This window comes from Pinus tabuliformis, chromosome J (assembly GCF_031772625.1).
Source record: "Pinus tabuliformis cultivar Carrire ecotype Pingquan chromosome J, CPIR1, whole genome shotgun sequence".
Classification (NCBI taxonomy): Eukaryota; Viridiplantae; Streptophyta; class Pinopsida; order Pinales; family Pinaceae; genus Pinus; species Pinus tabuliformis.
The window spans coordinates 759,715,869-759,739,755 of record NC_142295.1 but is presented as its reverse complement, the minus strand read 5'-3'; the positions used below and the strand labels follow the sequence as shown (position 1 = coordinate 759,739,755).

General features: G+C 36.6%; 1 pseudogene; it reads right to left on the bottom strand.

Moving 5' to 3' along the window:
* Nucleotides 1–207: 207 nt before the first annotated feature.
* LOC149228945 (putative pectin methyltransferase QUA3) lies at nt 208–20,707 on the bottom strand (annotated as a pseudogene).
* Nucleotides 20,708–23,887: the final 3,180 nt, after the last annotated feature.

Sequence of the window (23,887 nt, the reverse complement as noted above, 5' to 3'; positions counted from 1 at the left end):
TATAGGTGCTAAACGCTTTTTCTAACCCTAGCGTCACTTCTGATCCTAAAAGAATTCCACAATGTTCTGATTTTTATTGAGAGCTGTGAAAGTGTTAAAACATGGGTACAAACTCATAACGTTAAAGAGGAGTATACTCTGAATATAAGATTTATCCCACGTGTCTACCTAGTCCTGTCAGCAAATCTAAAATAGAATGAATTTTCACTACCTATTTCTAATGTCAGACTCCCTCCACCCAAGTCGAGGTGTGTCCACAGTCAGTGCAATTGCCTTAAAACCAGCCCTCTCCGCTCTTCTAACAAGTTGTGAAACAACATTCCTATTCTTGTAAACCTGCCAACAATGACATCTAAATTTTAACACCACTCATACATCCACATTTAGTAAACCCAATGCAATATAATTGGTCTTACCATTGGTTTAGGAGCCTATAATACAATTGGATGGATATGAACTCAATTACATCTCAGAAAACATGGGAAGACAATCATATGGTTGGAAATGATAAACTTACATAAAGTTGAAAAAAGCAAATGCCTGGTCCAGTTGAAATAACCTCTTCAACAATTGATGTAGCCCATGAAGAAAGCGTCTACAACAAATATGTCCAAGCCTCAATTTTTATCAACACAACAAACTATTTCAAAATCCAAAATCATTATAATTTCTTAAATCCTTAATAGCTAGAAGGAAATTAAAACATTCAGAAGATCGATCCCACAAAGAGAAGACCGATGCCCAAACATTAAACACTGATGTCAATTTCTTAAACACGAGAGAAGGCATCTCGTAAGCAATTAAATAATATAAGGTGCAATATAAGTATAGTTTGGACCTTAAAGATAATCACATTTGCAAAAGCCCTGCTCAACTTCTGTAGCAAGTTAACAAGTGCATGACTTTGAACAAGCTGCTTTCCAACACTATAAAAACCTTTGGTGGATGCTGTTACATTTACCAACTTTCCATTGCAAAGCTTCACCTCAGGGGAAATGGCATGAGAAATATAAGAAATCTACAGAAGAAACAATTCAGTTCCTAGCCATTATGGAGGTGAAGCTCAAAATTAGTGCAGGATTGGATAAGAAGTGCTCACATCTATAGAAATTTGCAAAAGCCCTACTCAACTGCTGTAGCAAGTTGACAAGTGCATGACTTTGAACAAGCTGCTTTCCAACACTATAAAAACCTTTGGTGGATGCTGTTACAGTCACCAACTTTCCATTGCAAAGCTTCACCTGTATATCAGGGGAAATGGCATGACAAATATAAGAAATCTACAGAAGAAACAATTCAGTTCCTAGCCATTATGGAGGTGAAGGTCAAAATTAGTGCAGGATTGGATAAGAAGCGCTCACGTCTATAGAAAAAAAATCTCCAGGACGTTTGTCTTCAACAGATTGCCTTGTGGACTTCCTTATGACTATACATCCCAATGTCATTAGTCACTAAAATACTATTCGTAATTCACTTTTTTTTCCCTTCAAAGTTCTAACTCATAAGCTCCAAAGAAAATCAACAAATTAAATTTGGAAATGTGCACATTGTTTGCCATGCTTCACAGTTCAAAATTTTCTGGAATCTTTGCATTACAATCAAATAAAGAACCATAGTTTGATGGCTTGAAGAGTACATGGACTCTGGCTCAGTGTCATAAACTTCTGTACTCCAGCGTATTGCACTTGCAATCTTTGCAACCCTATCAATGACCTTAGGAGTATCCCGGACAACAACAGTTCCTTCAGGCCGGAGAATTCTATCCATTTCAATCATCAAATCAACAAGACTACATCTGTAAGCATAAAATCCAAAACCAATGAGTAAGTAACACATGAACTTTAACATGGAACTAAAAATGATGATTGAAGAATGCCTATCACAGAGGAGGAGAGATATCATTCTTTAGACCAAGGTTCATGAATATAAACAATATAAAGTGATAGGTTCAGGAATCTGAAGAAAACCCAAAAGACAAATGGAGGATCAGAAAGGCACCTGTTTCCACCTCTACTCAGATCTCTTATTAGAGATTCAATGCCAATTGCATGAATAAAATCATATGTTCGAGGGTAAGAAGAGAAGGCCTCACACCTGCCAAATCACATTTCTAGTCATAGAATATTCAATGATATTGCCATAATCACCATCCTATTAAACTTGTGCCCAGAGTCCCCTGATCTCTCTAGAAAATAGTTAAATATCATGTAAATCTGAAGATGCCCTAGTTCCCGGAGCACCTTGATAACCAGAGAGAATTCACCATAATGCAAGTACATACTATTCAAATTGTATAGACGTGTTCTTGCTTGCACTCTCCCATCAAAAGATGAAACAAACCAAGGAAATCCATGGGCAGCAAATATTCCCATCTTATGGTACTTGAGATGTTGTTCCAAGAGCCAACCAAACTTAACTAGAACCTTGATTTGAAATTGAACTCAACGTCCAAGGAAGGCAATTGGAAAATCAGAAATCAAAGATGCAGTGTTGTAGGAATTTTAAGTACGTGAATTCTGCAGATCATAGCAATATAGTTCAAACACTTAACAAAACTCTCAAGGAATATAAACTTACCAGTCATGATAAACTCCAATAAGGCCTCTGTCATAAATCACAGCAAGAGTATTTGTTGTATAAGTAGGAACAACGTTCATGATCCAGACAGGATCTGCAATAAGTGCTGCTGCAAAGCCACCAAAACCTGCATTCATATCCATAACATTGCGTACACTTGAAGATCCTAACTTCAGATTCAGCACATTCTTATAGTATGTCACTCTCCTTTGCCATCTCCGTGTATCAGCTTTAAATATATCCAGAAAATTCTTTATGTCTACAGCATGCTGAGGAGGTTCGTTCAACCGGCTTGGCCACTTTGGAAGCTCGATTAAACTATTCTCTTTCTCTTTCAATGGTGGAAACTGGCTAATACACTCTTTCAATGGTACATACCTGTAAGAGGATTCCAAGTTGGTGATATACATTTTTGCATCAAAAAACACAATTTCAACCGCTAGATGGAATAAATTACCATGCCAAGTTGGGATCATCATGTTCGTCACATAAATTAGGTCCAGTTACACTCTTCAATGCGAAGCACGAGTTGTTGGAAGGTTTCTTCCAAATTGCAGTGTTGCCATCAATAATAACCAACTCGTAACATAATGTGTGCGCTAAATTCTGCAGGTCAGCCCATTCTTTCTCTTGTTTAGGCCACTGCACGGGAGGTCCAGAGATGACAAAGTAGCCTCCTGATCGCAACAAACGGTCCATCTCGATCATGTAAGATCCATCTGTTTGACAGAGTATTCCTTCAGTAAATATGTCTTTTGTAATTTTTGCACCATAGTTGCAAGTACAGTGCTTTTAACTTTTTGTTTTCTTTGAGGGCGAAAAATTAGATATCATCAATGGTGTAAATTCAAAAACGAAATATCACTCAACAACGATATCTTCTCACTAGGTTAGAGATGGAGAAAGATTACTGTAAGCAATGAAGGGTACCAAACATCGGGAACAATGAATCAAGTCAAATACATGAGCAGGGAAGGGCAGTCTGTGGGTTCCCAGCATTGCTAGAAACGCAGGGACATGTCCCTTTCCAATGCAAACTGTATCTGTGACTTGTGTGAATACCGGGGAGCAAAAGACATGGTTAATATATCTTCCTTAAGCAGGTATTCTCCAAAGCTGGCAACCTGCATTTAGGGAGTCAAGATTCAATATTAATTAATCAATCAATCAATTGTGATATTCCCTTTGGTAATGGGTCGTGGCTCTACTAATACATTTACAAATTAGATTGCAAAAGTGCTTCAAAAACAATACATTAAGGAGAAGAGAAAGGGAGAAAGTTCAAACCCCACAGCCAACATCCAAAGCTGTCCTGATGGTTCCACCACTTATAGGTAAATATTGTTTCAACGTCTGAATGTATTGTATTGCTCCATCGGAAAACATGGTGCCACCACCTGGAAATATGAAGTAAGGTCCTTCTACTTTCATCCAGCCCTGATGCCCTTTCCGATCTGCAATCTTGTTATGGGGCATATTGCTATGCCATATCTACCATGCATGTTTAATCAAACAGCGAGATTTAATAACAGATTTTAAATTAAGTTATTCTACAGTACCCAAGATTGAGTCAAGTCTTTGATGCATGATTTTTGGCAGACAACAAAATGACATCGGGAGATTCCTCGAGCCAATTCGAAACTAATAGTAATATTACAGAAAGAAAATTGGTTGTCTTCCGTTCAATAAGCACATAGAGATTTATCAATAGATTAACAGTCTTTCCCTTGCCTACCCAAGAAAGTAGTTATATCTAATTATGGAACCCAAATGCCACTGAATGTCTATAGAATCTAGAACCAAGAACAAGTTATTTCAAATTACCAATCTGGCATCCAGCATTTTGCAATTTCTAAAATGTAATTCCTAAAATCATAATGCTCTTTCTCACAACTTTAAAATTCAACTGGAAACCAACATTAAAGAAAACAAATGTTTGCCATTAGAAAAGTGAGAAAGACCTTGTGGAGACTTTCAGGCCATGGCAGAGGAATTTTGTAGTCGAGAGGTGGTGGAATGAGGCAGAGGAGATTTTGATCTTGAAGAGGGCAGTGCCTCTCTCTGTAAACATTTCTTTCTCTGGTGAAATGGCTACTCCGTCGTGGATCTTCACAAGGACAGTAATCGACGGATTACAAGGGGCAGGCCTCCACTGCTGCCTCCCCTCATTCAACCACTTTGAGAAAGCGTTCTCTGTGCTGGGGATCTCCATCTTTGTCCCTTCCCCTGCTCAGCACCAATGCTTGTCTCCCCGATGCAGCTAACGAACCTCCCAGTGGAGTAAATACGCAGAGGAAAAATACGAAGACCGCCAAGAACAACAAGCCTGAAACCAAATCTAGAGCGAGGGCAAGTGCAAGGTCTCCACATGGAGAAGCACCTAGAAGTAGTGTAGTGTCGAACGAGAGCAAGCGTCGATCCGCTGGGTCTAATCAATTGGATGGGTAAGATTATTTTCATCGTCTAACACTTAAATCAAAGGCTCGGAAATGTACACGTAACCCAAGAGGAAAGTTGATTTCAAAGGGAAACGCCTTACGGCGTAATTATTATTTTTTATTTTTATTTCAAAGAGAATGGACATAATGACGAACTCACACATCAACACATACTAGGTTGTACAATGAGCTTATGTTTAAAAATATTAAATTCAATAATTTATTTTGAATATTTTAATTAAATTATACTAAAAATAAAAATTATTTTCTAATATTTGTTCATATTTTTATAATAAATTAATGATTAATAATAATAAATATTAAATAGTATTTCTTCCCATTTTTATGAATATCAATATGAATAATTAATAGTTATATTTTTTAATAATTAATGGTATAATTATTAATAAATATAAATAATAAAAAAATATATTGATATAATTAACCATATTAATATATAAGAGGCTATTGCTATATATCAACCACATTACTTATTTATTAATTAATTTATTGCTATATATCAACCACTTTACTTATTTATTAATTAATTTATGTAATTGTGGCAGTTTACTTGCATTTAATATTCAGGAAGTTAATTGTTAAACTAGAATCATCTTCTTTTCATCCTTCCAGGAAAGTCATACATCAGACTTTTTCCATTTAAAAATATTCAGATATTTTCACTCTCTCAAAGAACCTAATTCATGTAATTATCAGTTAAATGTATCTACTTTTATGATTAATGAAAGTATGACCTTTTTTTCCACCTGAAAGAAAAACAAAAACATCAGAGCACTCTGCGCACTGAGTTGAAAGAGTCTACATTAAATGCCCTGCTCGTCTATATTGAGGAAGTTAGTTGTTATACCGGAATTATCTTCCTTTTATCCTTGGAAGGAAATAATTTCTATTTCCTCAGAGAGAAGCTCAGAGAAGCTAATTAGACCATTTTTATTTAAGCAAGTTCAGATATTTTCACTCTCTCATAAAAGCTAATTCAGGTAATTCTCAGTTAAATGTATCTGCTTTTATGATTAATGAAATTATAATTTTTTTTTTTTTAACCAAAAAACATCCGAGTCTACATAAATGGGCATTGAAAGGGTCTACATTAAATGCCCTGCTCATCCGGAATCATCTTCATTTTATCGTTCCAGGGAAGTCGTACATCAGGCCACTCTGAGCACTGAACGCTAAGTGGGCCTTGAAAGAGTGTACAGTAAATGCGCTGCTCATGTTCAGCAGAGCCTAACATGGTTGCAATTAATGTTTAAATCAATTGCAGTCAATGTTGGAATTTGGAAACTCAACCACTTAGTTGAATTTGATTGAGCGGGATGCTTGTTTTAGCACTTGTTAGGATAAGGTGACTAGGGAGGCGAGGCAACAATTTAATTCTGAATATTTTTTTGGGGCGGAACCTGTAACTTTTGGATTGTAAAATTTTAGAATTTGTTTAAACAGAAAATTTGATTTCTCTAAAAGGAGAGAAGGAAGATGATTCAAATTCCAAATTTTACAAATCGATCAATGTAACTCAGATTTGTTTTTTTTAATTCTGATCTCTATTAAACCAAAAATCTGACAAACAAACAAAAAAAGGTAAATTTTTCTGGAATTTAGTTCATGACTTTATAAAACAAAATTCATAAATTTTCAATAATTATTTCACCAAATTTAAAAAGGGAAACTCCATAGAACACCCGTATCAATATTAAAATATTGATGGTTAGCCAATTGCATGTCAAATTCCATATTCATTACCCTCATTCTATAGATTAAAATTGCAGAACATCCCATCATTTAGACTTTGGATAATTGGAAAAATAATAATAATAATAATTTAATCTATTAAATTTGATATAATTGTAGATAAGTATTGTTTAATTATTTTATATTTATTTATATAGGCTTACTCTATTGGAATTGACCACTTTAATGAATTTGTTAAATTGGACACTTTAATGATTTTGCTAATTAAAATTTTTAATAATTACCTGCTAAGGGTTAGCCTTTGAAATCAACTCCCCTCTTGCATCTTACTATGATCCGTCCCATTTGATGCTAGACTATTAAAATGTTTTCCACCATTAAATTAAAGTTCCTCATTATAATTGAAACTATACCTGTCTTACCTCTTCTGTAGGTTTTCTGAAACACTGTTCTACCATCCATGTCAGCTCTAAGATGTCACATGAAAGTGGCGAGGACTTGTGTCGTAGAGGATCTTGCTTGAAGCTGCTGGCCACTACGTAGGCCTTGGCCCTGTGGAGCTTATTGGATCGGACGAAAAATATTTAACTTGTGGGTGTCTTCTGGATTTGGTTTATAGTGTTTCGTTGGAATTCCTTTCCTCTTACAGGTGAAACTAACAGTCTTGAAGGAATAATTTCATCCTATGCCTGCAACCCTCTGTGGGTGTATTTGGAAATTAAGGATGTGGAATATGCTGAGGTCCTTGAAGCAACTGCATCACTGAGCTTAATACCTTTGTGCACCTATGGAGCTTTGGAAGTCTCAACTAGGGCATCTCTCTAAGCAAACCATTTGGAAGACCTATTCAGTACTTACACAACAACTGAGGTTGCTCTTTCATTCGTTTGGAATGAGATCTGCAACCTTCCCACATTTGTTAAGCTTATGTATGTGCTTTTCCGTTGCAGTAACCATTAAGATAGATCAATATTATTTTCCATTCATCGCAAATTTCATAATTTGATGTGGGTATGTTGTTTGAAAGAATATTCATGTTGCTCTGGGTCCGATTTAGGGAAGGATCTGAGGTGGGTATTTTTTGTGTATGTACAGTTGAGTCTTGATATCTTCTTAGAATGGGTGATGCAGAAGAAATCCAACCCCTTGTATGTGACAATGGATCTAAAATGGTTAAGGTTGGTATTTATGTTTTTGTTTTTCTAATATGTATGTCTCATTCAGATCAGATTGGTCTATGGGAATGAAGGCTAGCTTTTACAGTGTTGGTCTATGCTCCATGATCTTTGTTATTAGATTCCCAAATTTGATTGCAAGAAGTTGCAGTAGTGTATGTTTATTGCAGACCATCTTGTAATCCATGTGGATATTTGCCTCAAACTAAGGGGCTAGGTTGGGAATGAAGGCTACTTTTTACAATGTTGGTCTATGCTCCTTGATCTTTGTTATTAGATTTCCCAATTGGATTGCAAGAAGTTGCAGTAGTGTATGTCTATTGGAGACCATCTTGTAATGCAGATATTGCCTCAAACTAAGGAGCTAGGTTTTAAAAGATTTATGTTCATTGAGGACTGTGATTTTGTTTCTGAGTTATGTTGATCCTATCCATTCTTATTCTTATGATGCCTATATAAGGCTGGATTTGCTGGAGACTATGCTCTGTGTGCTGTTTTCCCAAGCATTGTGGGCAGACCAAGGCATACTGGTGTGATAGTTTGTATGGGGTAAAAATATGCATATGTTGGAGATCAAGCTCAATCAAAGAGGGGTATCTTGACTCTCTAGTATCCGATCGACCATGGTATTGTGACCAACTCGTATGACATGGAGAAGATCTGGCATCACATATTTTACAATGAACTCCAAGTGGCCCCTAACACCCTGTGCTTCTCACTGAGGCACAACATAACCCCAAGGCTAATAGAGAGAAGATGACACAGATAATGTTTGAGGCTTTCAATGTGCCTACCATGTATGTTGCAATCCAAGCAATACTTTCTCTATATGCAAGTGGACGAACCATAGGTACTATCATATGCAAATGGAACCTTCGTCAATGGTGTGAAAATTTTTGTTCCCCATTATTAGCATCAGTTCCAATCCCCTCTGATTATGGGGAATCGATATTCCCAACAAGTACCACAAGCAGCCCAATTTCAAGTAATGAGCTGAGTCTTCGCAATGTGGTATTAAGGGTTTCTCACAACTTCAGTGGAAGAACCATCAGTGCTAGTTTTGCAAAAGAAAAGAGGGATATTGCTTTCAAGAGGAAAAGGGATCACTATGACCTCAATGTGTGTATGGATATGATTCATGGATATGGTGCAAGTTACCATCCTAGATGTACATATCTGAGAATCACCATACTGCTTACCTTCATGAATATTTTGGCAGCCTAATATGCGTGGATATAGTCTTACCACTTAGTTGTGGGCAAAGCCTCACCAAATACACTTTTTGTCCTTAAACATTTCGTTTTTGGGAAAAATGTATACGAGAGTGAAACACGGTCAGTTATATATTCATGTATGAGGCTTGCTGAGATTTTATTTTCCCTAAACTGATTTCTTAAGTCATTTTTGTCGTCAAATAGTAAGCACAAGGATCCACTACTTCTGACATAACAGAGATGAACATAGTTATGCTAGGCATGATCTATTTATTGGCTTGCTTAGTGAGAAGAAATCACTTCCCTTTTCATATGGAATGTGCCATATTATCATATGGAAATGGAACCTTGGTTAACAGTGTGAAACTTCTTGTTCCCCACTATTAGCATCAGTTACAATCCCCTCTGATTATGGGGGAAAAGATATTTCCAACAAGTACCACAAGCAACCCAATTTCAAGTAATCAGCTAAGTCTTGGCAAGGTGGTATTAAGGGCTTCTCACAGCTTCAATGGTAGAACCATCAGTGCTAGTTTTGCAACAAAAGAAAAGAGGGATATTGCTTTCAGGAGGAAAAAGGATCGTTATGCTCTTTTTGGTGTCTCTTGTCATGCCTCCTACAATGATATCAGGGTTGCATACAGAAGACTGGCACTGAAATACCACCTTGATGTCATGCCTCTGTACTAGCTTGAGAAAACCACTGACCTTTTTCTGAGATAAATCAGGCTTATGATACTATGTCTGATCCACAAAAGAGAAAATCATATGATGATCTGCACCTCATACCCAAGTTTGACACTACCAGGGATGCATCATCCCCATCCTCATTTGGGCATTAGAGAGGAAGGAATTGGGAAATAGGTCAATGCTAGTGTTGAGGGGGAATTGTGACCATTGTTACACAGTGATTTGTCATCGTTTGTCACCGTCCCTGTTACCCCTCTCCCGCACACTGGAGGACTCATTCCAGGACCTGTGAGAAGTGACATGACCTGAAACCACTTGCATTATATTCCCCTAAGTATGAGCTTCATATGCCCTGAAGACATCTCCTGCAGAATACCCATAAAAAGACCTCTTTTTGCATTGGCGCGGTTCCACAGTGTACTGCTCGCGCCAATGGGGGAAATCCTCTAAAGAGGGCGCACCATTGGCGCTCTGTCTCAGAGTCGCACTCGTGCCAACCCAGTTGGGTAAAGTTTTTAACAACCAAACTTCTGAAGGTTCTCCTTAACCCATTCACCAACTGAATCCGTGTTGAGTTATGATGGTTTGGCTTCGAATCTCCATAGAAGGGAAGTGGTTTGCCACCTTTCATGGAAGCTTCTAAGTGGTAAAGCTAATCCCATGGAAATTGTGATTGATCTTATCTCCTTTCCCTCTATCTATAAAAGCTTTGTAAGGCCTTGATTATTATTATTAGAGCCTCAATCTATTATACACTAACAAATCTATTTTCTTGTTAATTTATAAATAATACAAAGAGCTTGCTTACCTTTTCACATAGCTTTAAACATTTAACATCTTATCATTTTATCATAAGCAGCATAAATTAAGGTGAGCATTCCATTGATATCAACTTAACAAGAGTAGTCCATGGAAAAATACATGTTCCGGCGGTTGATGATGATACCTTTGTCTTATAGTTCCAGCTGGACGCTCCTTCTGGCCGACCCAACCAGATTTACCTCCCAGCCAACTAGGAAATAAATTCCTAGCCCAGGAAACCTCCACAGGTTCCCTAGCCCTCCGTGCCCAAGTCCAACCAGATATAGTGTGTCCTCAAGAAGAATGTGCAAAACTAGATAATGATACTTTCCTCCTCTCAAACCCAAGAAACCTCCACAGGTTTCCAAGGTCTCCCAAAAATCATAACAAGGCCAAACAATCACAACCAACCCCCACAATCCTAAGCAAAACTCCAACTCCCCCCCTTTTCTTCCTTCCCCCTTCCCTTTTTATACCCTCTTTCCTCAACCACCTCTCATTAATGTCATTAACTCTCACCCATCCTTGGTTGACTTCTCTTCTAAGCTAGGAGTACATTTGGAATTGTGATATGAATATAAAATTGAGAATTTAATGGGAAAGGATCATGTCTTCTCCCAAGTAAATCTGAAAAGTACATTTGGGAATGTGAAGTGTAATTACATGGAGAGGACCATGTCTTCTCCTTAGTAAATGTGAGGGTACATTGGAGAATGTGAAATGAATAAATATATATTGATGATAAGATGGAGAGGACTATGTCTTCTCCCAAGTAAATGTGAGGGTACATTGGAGAATGTGAAATGAATAAATATATATTGATGATAAGATGGAGAGGACTATGTCTTCTCCCAAGTAAATGTGAGGGTACATTGGGGAATGTGAAATGTGCTTACATGGAGAGGACCATGTCTTCTCCTTAGTAAATGTGAGGGTACATTGGGGTGTGTGAATGAATAAATATATTTTGAATTAATGGAAGGAGACCATATCCTACACAATATTCAAATTGAGAAGGTAAGTGGGGAATTTGAATAATGGAAATCATAAATTTATTTTAGACCAATATTTCTCAATATTTTCAGATAATGTAAATATTAACACAATTTGTAGGATAAGATTTAAGTGGGGCATTACATACACCCCTCCTTTAGAAAACTTCGTCCCGAAGTTAGAATGAAAAGATACAAGGAGTTTGAAAGCATAGCAACCCAGAGAGAGTTATACCATTAAAATTCGATAAGTCGGACAATGGCATTACTTCCCATCAAGAGTCTCCAACTGATCTATATCTTCCTATCCACCCCGGCCTACTTCCGTTCCCACCCTATCCGTCCTCTACTGCCTTATCAGTGGCAAAGGCCATACTGACCACTGATAAAACCGACATGGTGGGAGCGTCGAATGCCTCGACCAAACTTTCCCTAGCAGGAATCTGGCAATCGTCATCACACGTCTAGGGGGAGCGTTCAGCTGTCCTCCCCACGATTCCAGGTTTCGGAGGATACACGGTGGGAAACACCTCCACCCCTCCTTCAGAGCACGGACCACACTACAGAGCTGGTTGGACTTGTCATCGAATAATCCAGACAGGTCGTCTTGTCACCTGTCATTTGCATTTTTTTTCTTGTGTCATAAGAGTGCATATCAAGTAGATACCAAATGTAATAGAACAATGTACATCGTACCTTTCCTCATTGGTCATCTTAACCTTCCCCAATGGAATAGTAGATCTTGGTTATCATATGGTTCTTTCCAACCTGTAGTTTAGTTCTCATCCATGCATATATACAACCACAAAATAGATATAGATACATGATCTTAAACATCATGTTTATTAAGCCCAGTGTCCACGTGTCAATTTTTGTTGTTCATACTGGAAATAAATCTTACATAAAATAAAACATAATTTCACTAAGTCATTGAATAGATAAATCATATCTATATAAGCCTATACGATGTAACAAAAACTCTGACAAGTCATGCACTAGATAAATTGTAACCAAGTAAGTCACACATTTGGTCATACATCCAACATTTCCATCATTAATACCAAATCCATCAATTGATTTTGACGTGTCGAACCAAATGTATATAATGTTCATAAATAACAACATGGCACTGCAAAATAGAACCTTAACATAGGTGGCTATCTACGTTAAAATGGGCATCATAAACGCTCATGTGACATCCTTGTGGAACCCCTCAATAACAATTAGAGTTGAAACAGATTCAACTGTCTGTCATGGGAAATAGCATTTGAACCCGGATATGCTATAAGGTGGTACCAAAACCAAAATAATGGCAAGCCACGGATTAGTGCACTATCAATTCCACTAGAAGGTGCTAGTATAAGTTTTATGCATATTTTTCCTTTAAATCCTTAGTGAATATAAAAGTCCCACTCTTCCAATTTGATGGTTTTTCATCTTCCAAACCCATTTATTTAATCTTGAAAATAAAAGACTCAACACTTCATAAACTATTTCCAACATGATTTTCATACTTTATCTTTTTTTTTTGTAAATTGAGAGAAATGTCCTTTAAATGTCAAAAGGTTCAAATTTATTATATATTTAATCATTGCTTACTAGTACTAAAACAATTTCATGATATATACTGCAGCTCTCAATATGACCAGACAAATGAGAAATAGTTAAACGAATGGAATAATTTCCTTTGCCCTGCTGCTATTAGTATTTCCCCTCTAAATGGCACCGCATTTCTAAAGATGCCTACTCCTTTCATAAGTGGCCAGTGACCACATAAGTTGCGAAGAAAGTTGAGGGTCATTTTATCCAAAACTAGAGACACATTATTTTTCATGATATTTTTATTCAACACTAGAATAAGGGTAAGAGTGTATTCTAATATTTCCACTGGTCTTTTATTGACTAAATAAGCTTCCATTCTAAAATCCCAAATTCTCTACGATTTGATCTTCTCATTTAATTTAAGGTCATTAAAACAACTATCATAATAGCCTTACACAAGTCCATGGTATTCAATCCATGTTGTCACTAGAAAATTCCACCAGCTATCCATGGAAAATAATCCAAATATGTGTGATGGTATTCTAGACAATAAACTTCATATTTTAGTAAACAGTGAGAAATCCATGTATCAATATTACTTTAAGGGATCAAGGAAATTCACCAGCACCCAGGGAACATCCACCACTGGTTTGTATAAATTATATATCCCAATTATATGTCATGTAAACAGTGTGCACTTAATATGCCAACTGTATATGATGGCAATTGCAAATTTCCAAGTGAAATATGACAATTATGTCACATGGATAGTGACCATATTTCACAATATTCGATGTTATTCCCTTCTGTGTATTAGCCTTTAGGCTAAGCAGTCATCACCCAAAAAGTATGCCAACATCAACATTGAGTATGACCATTAGATGAGTTCTGAAACAACTGCATATGGATTAAAGGGTATGCTTTATAATCAGCAATTCAAAATGTATCGAGGAGATATTTCCAATGCTTAAAAGAATGTTCACCTCAGAATTGTCATTATGAAGAACCCAAGTATAGCTATCCAGTGAAGTGATTGCAAGAAAAAAAACAATAAATGCCATACATATGTTACTGTGTAAATGATGAAACAACATAGAAATGCTCCCTTAGTGCTTCCAGATGTATACCAATTAATGAGCATTCAAGTGTTATTTCAAATATGAATCAAATTTGAAACAATGTCAAAATTTTCCAAAATTCAAGAGAGCAGTGCTGTAAATGAAATCAAAGTTTAGATTCCAACATACAATGGTCAAACTAGTGCCAAATAAACACATTAATGATGTTCAGATATGACAGAAAGACACCAGCACCAAAGCACAAGACTATGTATGTAAAACAATGCATCCACGATAATAAAAATTAAAAATAAAAATAAGAATAAAAATAGAAGATATATACTAGTTCCAAAACAAGAAAGTTTACATAACAATGATGCAAATACACCCCAAAGTTTGATCATTCAGGACGTTAGCATGATTTCAAGAATTCTGCAGTAAAAGCTAGTACTTGAACTCCTAGTAACAGAAGATAGAACCAGTGTGATGCTAGTATTATTGAGTGGATGTTTGGGCTGTTATCAGCACTAATTTAGTTTTGGATATACCTGAGATATCAGTCATGCAAAAATTGTCAAAAAGGAAACGTTTTGACAGAGCAGAGTGTGATCTGGTTGCAGAGTAGCAAACCTTGTTCATAAATTCCAAAGGGCAGAGAGATAGGCTTGTTCATGCGTTAATGTGAGTCTTTAGAAGATGTATCAAGCTATAAAATACCAAACCCATCATGAATACTTGCAGATTAGAATAATGCGATCTCAAACTCTGGACATCGAACTTCAATAACATAGATCATTCCAATTATATTAGTCAAATTGTTCATCTTGTTTTGGCATGACTCTGTCCTTGGAGATGTTCTCTGTTGCTAGATTTATCAGAATGATTGCAAGAAAGCAATGGAAATAGGCTAAAAATTAAACTGTTTATGCAGTCAATTGTTCCATCATGAAAGTGACTTGGAAGGCGTGAATCCCATGCATTTGAATGTTATGATGAGCAATAAATGATTATTATGCCATTTGTGTGTTTTATCTCTCATAAACAGATTCAGATCTGAAAAGAATTAGATTTGTAGCCCTGAACGTCAAGCAATTAGGGTAGAATTTATTCAACTTGCCAAGCAAGTTGTTCACCTTGATTTAGGGTCGACGCTTCTGTAATGTGTAGATCAAGAAAATGGTGCAACACTTACCCTAAATCCTTAGTATGTGAACTTACACGGGAACTAATGGAAATTTCAAGCCTCCTGCAAATAATTCTGCCTAAGGATAATGCAGATGACAAAAAGGTAATTTGTATCAATAGGATGACCAATGTCAAATATATTTTTTTTTTTTTGGGGAAGATTAGAAAACAGCCAGTCATGATTTTGGCAAAACTGAAAAATCAGTTGCCAGTCAGAAGATGCATATATTTTTGCCTAATTAATATATACATTTTTTTTTCCTTGAAAAAAAAAAGTCAAATATTATGTAGAATATTACAAGAAGGAACATAGGTTATCAATAAATGGATTCCAGCTATAACTGTGAAAAAAAAATTTATTAACCTCGGAACCAGTCTGCAATCACAAGAAATTAACATAAAAGCCACTTATCCCTGCCTGATAAATAAAATAAAAAAATTTAAGAAAAATCTCATCCAAGACTTTCACAATGAACTCTGGGAGCAAGAGTAAATCAAATTGAAATTGACCAGCCTCTGCTTTTTTTCAATCTTAGAGGAAGTACTAAAGAATTTACAAATCGTTTCTCTGTTTTAAACATCTTATACACTCCAAGATAATTGAAAATTATTCCATTTAACCTGGGATATAGATCAGGACAGACCAATCCTATAAAATACAATAGCAGTAGATTGAATAAACCATTAACTTGGGGAGGATGAGAAGAATATTTAGTTCCACAGAATTCTATAGAAAGAATAGGAAGTTCCATAAAATTGTAAAATAGAATTCATGGAATGCTAGATGACCAGTCTACAAATCACTTTTATTTAGCTTAGTTTATTTATTAGTGAAAAGTAACCTTAACTCAGCTGCAAACAGTTGTATCTTAGGCAACTACTCTCCATGGTCAGTCCAAATGGTGAATAGAATTCATACTTGCAATGTTCAGAAAGGTTCAAATCTCATGGGGATTATACTGGCCTTGACTCATGAGGACTTCTCACTCTATTCAATGAAGCAAAATAACTTGAGACAACTGCAAGAAACTAACTTGTTTCTGCCTTTCTGGAAAAAAGTAATTGAACTCGAATTGTACCACCTTGCTGCAGCAAACACATAGTTAGAAAGCTATGTCGCACTGGCTTTGGGACGGGGGGTAGCAGCGATGGTGGGTAAGTTTCCAGAACCACCAGAGTGCACCCCCAAATTTTTCAGGGGACAGAAAGTTGGAGATGGCAATAATATATAAATTATTTTATATATTATAATAATAATAGTAATAGTAATAATAAATATTTAAAATTTTGAAAATAATAAAATATTAAATATAATAATAATAATATTTTTTTTCTTAATTCACCACGATAAATATAAAACATTTAAATAAATTCCAATTGCAAAATAAAAAAACACTGTGAATAAGAATTTAAATAAATTCAAAGAGAAAATTTAAATAGATCCCAAAAGCCGCCGTTGATGCCCACCCCCTTGACACTGATAAAGATTATAAATACAGTCAGGGATAAGAATTGCAGAGGAATAGCAAGTATTGACTGAGAGTATGATGCACTGGAGTCTGTGAGTGACAGCGCCGCAGAAAGGAATTGCTGAGAACAATTTTAGAATGATATGCTGAGATGACAGGTAGGATTTAGAAAATTAGAAGCAGGTAGGATTTAGACTTCAGGCAGGTGCAGTGATGGATTTAGGTTATATATATCTATATATATAGATATAATCTTGAACTGTCAGTAGTTTCAAGGGACAGTTGACTGTCCCAGATATTTTTGTGAGTAACTGAGTTGTTCATCTATCAATATGGATTTGTCATTCAATCTATGCTTTACGAGGAACTAATTAACTGATGTCGTTGTCTAAAGATTTAAGGCAACTCCCAAACACTGTTCTCATAAGAGAACATGCAAAACACTGCCCTCCTTCTGTCCATGCAATTACACCATCCATTCTCCACCCTAAAATTAGGAGATCAATGAGTTCTTTTTCCTTGGCAATTAGTGACTTGGTTGATATTTTCGAAGTTCAAAAGTTTGATTCCCTTGAAGCCTTACAACTATATTGTCCATACCATCAAACTTACAAGCATGACGTAAACCGAGACACAGTGTAAATGTAGATTGCCTATATCCGAAATAACATGCTCTTCCTCTGGAAAACTGAAGAACTACCTCATTTCTCTGTTTGAAATTTTGGATTGTGTGCACTACACACTTCCCCTGTTGCAGTACACTATTTACTTGTTTTATAATTATCACCTTACTTTTCTTTTTGTCCTATTTTCCTTTCATTTTTATTGCCCTATCGATTCAGGGGGCTTGGAATCCAGTTTGGCATAGGCTGGGAACCCAATTTCCCTTGGCTTGGATGACCCGATGTTATTTTGTTGGAGGATTAGAGTGACAAGTGAGATGAAATGTAGAACTTGCTTATTATACATTTGGCAGGCAATAAAATAAAATTGCTTAGCCACCTTAAGTGGTAGAAGTATCCCATGAAACTACACTAGGAGTTTATCATTCTCATCATGCTCATGAAACAAGTAATGATAACTCAGAGATGTGGCAAATTTATAGTTCAGTATAAAAGATGTCATTGCTGTTATAAATCAGATCTCAAGGACAACAAAATATAAATTAGAAATATTATGTTTAACAGTGCTTAAACTATTGGTTTTGAGCTGAAACTTATCAATAGTACGATATAGTAAGAGTTTAAGGAGATGCTTAGTAAATGAAACAATACTTGTGTTGGATCAGCAATTATCCACAGCCAGTATTATGAGGTTTTATATAGCATTGGAGTAAGATTTCAGTACTTCACACAATAGTATATCAGCATGAATGGAATAGGAGGCATGGAGGTGCACTCATAACAAGTTAGTGTTCCTACCTAGTGATAAAACCTTTCTAACACTATTAGGGAATGCCAAGATAAATTTGGAGTGAACCTAATCCTTAGAAATTAGAGTTCTGTAAATATTTCAGCTCCAATGACCATCTCAGTTGATGCAATATTCACAAGGATGTAGCCAATGCAAATTCCCTCTGCCAAGAGAGGCTAAAAGTAGTAGGGTTTGGAAAACTAAGCATATCTTTGCTAGCATATCCAAGTTAGGGGAGACTCGTTACTTCATAGAACGGGTATGATAAATATGTGTCTCCAAATTTTCATCGGGTGACTGGATTTCATGTTAACATGACAACTTGCTCCCTACTCAATCCAATCACAAGAAGAAAGCATTATTTTGAAGATTAGTAAATGTGATCCTTCTCATTGCTATGGTGGACAATATTTTTTTGGAAAGATTCCGACTTCTAATTCCTAGAAATTTTCTTGGAAGTTTTGCCTTCAAGTTTGACAAATGCAACAATTTTCTATTATCCATTTTCTTCATGGATTCTGAGGAAAACCCTCAATGAAAAGTTAGGTCATGATAGTAAGAGACAAACCTTTCGTATAGTACCCTTGGCTCCCATCTGAATTGACAACTTGGTGTTTGTGCACTATAGAAAGGAAGCACACTTTTCCAATCCAAATGTTACTTATACATTACATGACAAATGCCTCTCACTTGTAAGTCAGTTCAACAAGGTATTTAGTGGAAGGCATTTTGCATTGACTTCTAAATGGTTCCTTGCTCAATATCTAATTCTTTCATAGATGACTATCAGGAAATTCAGTTATTAGGAAAACAGATATATTGAGGACTTCAATGTGATTCTGTTCAATAACAGTGGCATTGATTCTTGGAGAGACAAATTGATTCTATATGTGTCATAACCCCACTACATAATTTGTATTTCATGTTGCGAAAAAAAAAAAAAGGGTCAGGATGGAGTAACAAATGACATCTGTGTTCAAAATTGACGCAATTGAAACTATCGACAATCATGAGGGCAATGAAGTCGACAACGATTGCATTAATAGAACTAAAGTTGAGGAGACCTGTTTAGGAGATGCATGGGGGTTAGGTTCAATGGAAGAGAAATATGCAAATCGAAATGCCAATGAAAATGGGAAGTTCTTGTGGTTTTCTGTTTGTCTGTTTTTTTTTTTTTTTAAAGTAAATCTGGAAACAATGTACAAACAACCATTAATCTATGGCAGATATTTGTTGTGATAAATTCCAAAACATAGTGTCAGAGAAGAAACACAATATCTATTCTTTCCATCACCCTGCCAGTTATGACAGTGATTTGCTATATATATGCTTGAAGAAAAGGGATGATGCCTCGAAAATGTGAACAGACCTCTATAATATATATAGACCCTCCAAGTAGCTCTCCTCCTCAAAATAGCTGAATGCCTCAATCTCCCAAGTGTAATCAACTTCCAAAAGGAGGAGACGCTCAAGGAATCTTCCATGGTGGTGGTGGCTAGATCTAGAATGCCATACCCCAATCCATTGCTTTTGAGTAAGGCAATTTCCTATAAAAAATAATGTATAGATCTAGAGCGAATTCTTTCGCTAATGTAATGATCTTTATTTCAGACTCAAAGCTTGTTGCACCTCAAGTCATACTAGGGTTGTGGTCTCTCTCGAAATTTTGCAAACCTGTAGAGTGAAGATATGTCAGGATGGCTGTGCCATGCTACTGGACTATCCAAGCCGGGAGTTAGTGCAGGGTTTTTGTCAAAGGGAAGGGACTGGAGTCATACTCCAGATAAGTGTTATGTGCCTGAAAAGGAGGGGATCCTTATCTATCAAGAATGACCCCACTGCTAATATTGTTGCTCAGACTTTTACAGTTCTGGAGATTGCAGCAACTACCAAAAACTTTAGACCTGAACGTCTCCTTGGTGAAGGAGGCTTTGGACGAGTTTACAAGTGGTTTGTTTGTTTGTTTGTTTTTTTTTTTTTTTTTTAAAGACTGCTTTGTGTTCTTTCACTCATCCGTTGGTTCTACATCAGTATGAACATGGGTTCCGATTTTAGCATGTCTCTGGTTTATATTTGACCCATCACTCAGCAAAATAGGTGTTCCCCTTTTGAATAAAATCAACATCTTAAAATGCGGATACGGCAGCCACTCTAGTAGTTATTTAAAGATAAACTTAGTGTACACATGGGCTTCTAATTTCTGTATTTTCATCAGTGGAGGGCACACTACATGAGACTTGTATAGTGGATTCAATTTTTTTTTTATGTTTATCGGTTCTTATTATCAGCGTGGATGCCACACTCCTTGGAAGCTAGTGTGGACATCATTTGAACATTTGGGCAAGGATAAAACCTATGTTACATGCCTAACAACTAACTTACAAAGAAATGATAACTAACCTGTCGCCAAAAAGGCAATGACATTAGCCTTGATGGTCATACAACCCAGCAACACCTCTGTAAATATTGAAGGAGGGTATGTAAAATAACCTCCTCTCCAACGTATTGTTGAAGGCCTACCTGAAAGCCTCTTTGCTCATAGCAGCTCCGCTATCCTCCAAGAGCCAGACTAAGGCTCTTTGGAAACAGATTGCAGCTCCAACTTCAATTCCTTTAGCTGATTGACAGCATTCTTAATGGCCTCCTTTGAAGCTTTGGAAGCCTTGAGGGGGCGAACTTCATCACCTGGCTTGTCACATAGCCCAGAAAATAAATCGTCATCAGCCTCCAATATAACCAAAAGAAACACATAAGAGCAACCTTTTTTTTTCGATTCTGAGCTCAGGCTCATGTCTCAAAAGCGATGCCACCCAAAACCTATACTTACCTTCTGAGAAAAAAAATCGCATATAAGCGCCCGCGGTTCCAGACGGAGAAATAAAATTATGAAGTCCACATTCTTGGTTGTTTTCTCATTTCCATAAAATGTTCATTCAATACAAGACTGAGAAAACATTAATTTACAATAAAATGCACATTGCACAATGATTTCCATGGCATCGAAACCTGTCCATGCTCCCAAAGAAAGGCAGATAGATAGACTGCACCAGAACAGTAAGCTGTCTCATGCACTAATGCAACAATAATCTCAACTCTAAAGAGTTGTCAAGCTTCTAATCTTGTAACTACCCCTTCAGAATAAAGGGAAGAATGAGTTCATCGGGCTGTATGCCTTTCTGCCACATTTGGGAATAGAGTAGGAGGGCTTCCTCACAGGGTCCATTCATGGCGTACCCTCTGATGGGCACATTCCATAAAACACAGTCCCGTGTAGGGGAATTTTCAAAAACCAGTCGTGCATAATTCATGTGGTCGACTTTGTATAGATGTTTATTAGTTTGCTTAGCAAGAAAATATTTCCATGAAGCCCAAATCTGAATATGTGTGTACAAGCTTGCAAATATGAAGCCACACCTTCGTAAGTATCAATAACGGCGTTTGGCTTCTGTTTCTGTTTCTATTTGTCAGTGGTTTTGCATTTAATGGTAGTGGAAGCTACAGTTGGGCTACGACAATGGATGAGATAGGCATCGCCATTGATGTTGATGTTAGAGTGTGCATGAATATTTACATGCTCTTCCTTTTTAAGTATGTGACGAAATTCTGCTAAGTTGGAGGTTGCACAAGGTAGGATTGTCTGTGCCAATTCCATTCTTCAACTGAGGGGACGAGAAAGACACCCTATGTATTTATTTCCAAATTAGTAATTAGTATACGGTAAACTTCTTCGCACTCATAATACAGGGAACCCTTAATGCAAGAAATGTTACATGTAGAAAGCGAGAATAGCTAGAGTTTTTATTTTTTATCGGGAGAGGAGAATACATAAAATTGCAGAAATGTTACATTGGAAAGCGAGAATAGCTAGAGTTTTTCTTCTTACAAGGAGAGGAGAATGGGTAAAATTACAAAAATTTTATATTGGATCAATACTTAACAACACTCTTAATTGGGGTTTAGTGGGCTTTGGGTCCAGATTTTGAACCAAAGCTCTGATACCATGTGTAAGGCCCTGATTATTATTATTAGAGCCTCAATCTATTATACACTAACATATCTATTTTCCTGTTAATTTATAAATAATAAAAAGAGCTTGCTGACCTTTTCACATAGCTTTAAACATTTAACATCTTATCATTTTATCATAAGCAGCATAAATTAAGGTGAGCATTCCATTGATATCAACTTAACAAGAGTAGTCCATGGAAAAATACATGTTCCGGCGGTTGATGATGATACCTTTGTCTTATAGTTCCAGCTGGATGCTCCTTCTGGCCGACCCAACCGGATTTACCTCCCAGCCAACTAGGAAATAAATTCCTAGCCTAGGAAACCTCCACAGGTTCCCTAGCCCTCCGTGCCCAAGTCCAACCAAATATAGTGTGTCCTCAAGAAGAATGTGCAAAACTAGATAATGATACTTTCCTCCTCTCAAACCCAAGAAACCTCCACAGGTTTCCAAGGTCTCCCAAAAATCATAACAAGGCCAAACAATCACAACCAACCCCCACAATCCTAAGCAAAACTCCAACTCCCCCCCTTTTCTTCCTTCCCCCTTCCCTTTTTATACCCTCTTTCCTCAACCACCTCTCATTAATGTCATTAACTCTCACCCATCCTTGGTTGACTTCTCTTCTAAGCTAGGAGTACATTTGGAATTGTGATATGAATATAAAATTGAGAATTTAATGGGAAAGGATCATGTCTTCTCCCAAGTAAATCTGAAAAATACATTTGGGAATGTGAAGTGTAATTACATGGAGAGGACCATGTCTTCTCCTTAGTAAATGTGAGGGTACATTGGAGAATGTGAAATGAAGAAATATATATTGATGATAAGATGGAGAGGACTATGTCTTCTCCCAAGTAAATGTGAGGGTACATTGGAGAATGTGAAATGAATAAATATATATTGATGATAAGATGGAGAGGACTATGTCTTCTCCCAAGTAAATGTGAGGGTACATTGGGGAATGTGAAATGTGCTTACATGGAGAGGACCATGTCTTCTCCTTAGTAAATGTGAGGGTACATTGGGGTGTGTGAATGAATAAATATATTTTGAATTAATGGAAGGAGACCATATCCTACACAATATTCAAATTGAGAAGGTAAGTGGGGAATTTGAATAATGGAAATCATAAATTTATTTTAGACCAATTTTTCTCAATATTTTTAGATAATGTAAATATTAACACAATTTGTAGGATAAGATTTAAATGGGGCATTACAAGCTTGTCTCTATGCCTTGGGAAAGCTAGTGCTAGTGATAGTGAGAATTCCAGGAGCTCAAGAGATTGAAGTTGCAAGAGCCTTCTTTGCATCCATAAGGCCAAATCTAAGTGAGGAGATTCTTGTCACCAAGGAGGGAGAGGCTTGTTCCCCATCCCAACAAACTTTGCAAGACTTGTGTAGCTGATCACCCAGCCAAAGGAGGATTTGACGTCAGAACTATGGTTGTATTCTTCTTTGTTATTTATCAATAATAGATGACTATCATTATGGTTCCACTCTCATTGTCCTTTGTAATGATTGATGTTGAATTATATCTTTTCTGACTGATATATAATTGTATCTATTGGATTTTATGCTTGTATTTGTGTTTTTCTTTGCATGTGCA